We start from the raw sequence: 1,427 nt of genomic DNA, 5'->3' as shown, positions 1-1,427 counted from the left end.
ATGGGGTATGCGCAGGAGTGTGAACTTGGAAGTTCCATTGGAATCAATAACATTTATTTGCGAGTAGATAGCTTTAAAGATTGTGTGCGCGCGCGTTTGTGTGCAAGATAACTATTGCCTAATGGATTAACTTGTCTTAGACACAAAATTAGAGTGATACTGCAGAGAACATCCACAATAGATATGACTTCCTTTGTTCCTTAAATTAAGTTCGTTAGTCACTCAAAAGTTTATTCCATACATATTCCACACTATCACTCTCCCCAAGCTCCCGTGGATTTTCTTGACAGTTAAATGCCACCCATTTCCACTGAATTTACTCTTAAGCAAATGAGATGAATCCCCCACAACCTTCAGACCCATTGTCTTGCATCTAAGCTAGCCAATGTAGCAACCCTATTTCCAGCAATAATATACGGAAGTTGTTCGGTGATGGGATTATTTCGACTCTTATCTCAGGGTGGTATTCAACTAAGTGTTTGCCCACACAAGACCCACTGAAACGAATGAGCATGACTAAGTTAGGTCCATTTATTTCAGTGCGTCTACTCTGAGCAAAACCTAGTTGAATACCACCCCCAGTTTCGGATCTAGGTTTTCTCTCTCCTCTAATTTCGACTATACTCTCTGGGAGTCTTAACCCTAAAGGGTGAACATCTTGGTTCTCAGACAGCTAATATTATTAAATGTCTGATTCTCAATTCTCTGGTTTTCCTTTATTGGGGTTCCTTTTTGTAACTCACACAGGCTTCTAACTTTACAAGGGATCTCTAACTGGTTTACTAACTGCTAAGATTATAAAATGCCGCTTGGAATTGTGTTTTTAAAGTTAGGTCTAGTTTCTGGTCCGGGAGTATTAGCTACATGTGTAAATTGTTTTGCTTCCCTCCAGAGAAGGAATTTTCTCACTCTCCCCTCCCCTCCCTCCTTTCCTCCACTTACTTAAAAGTGGGGGGGGGGGAGAGAGAAAAACTCTTGAAAAAAACTCCAAACGGTAGCATTCATAACCCTGGGTTAGCACAGGAAATGGAGAAAGGTAGATTTCTTCTTGTTTCTTTTCTTTTTTCTTTTTTGCCCCATAAAGGTTACAAAAACATATTTGATTTAAAACAAAATAAAGTTTTCAAATGCAGGACTCTCCCCGGCCATCTCGCCCCCCTCCCCACCCTCAGAACTAAAGTTTCTTTCATAACCTGTAACAGGCTGTCCAAGTTTGTTTTCTGTGCCCTGGTCTTGGGGGTTCTGATGTGTGTGTTTTTATAGAAATAAAAGTGTGTGCGATGTTCTTGACTTGTAAATTAACAACAGCAAATGTTAGGAGTTGGAGGAATCCTGAGAGGCGTATCTGAGGCTACCACGAGGTAGACTCATAAAATATACCACCATTCGCCCTTTAAAACAGTTCGATCCACAACGTGGGATTCTCT

At 40.7% G+C, this 1,427-nt stretch overlaps 1 protein-coding gene across 2 annotated transcripts in view; it reads left to right on the top strand.

Annotated features, from left to right (window-relative positions):
- Positions 1-1,427, top strand: part of HOXB9 (homeobox B9) — a 37,632-nt gene that overhangs the window by 25,657 nt on the left and 10,548 nt on the right. The gene's annotated exons all lie outside the window — the stretch shown is intronic.

Source organism: Podarcis melisellensis (genome assembly GCF_964234715.1).
Source record: "Podarcis melisellensis genome assembly, chromosome: 13".
NCBI lineage: Eukaryota > Metazoa > Chordata > Lepidosauria > Squamata > Lacertidae > Podarcis > Podarcis melisellensis.
The sequence above is the reverse complement of the archived record's forward strand: the minus strand, read 5'-3'. Positions and strand labels throughout refer to the sequence as shown.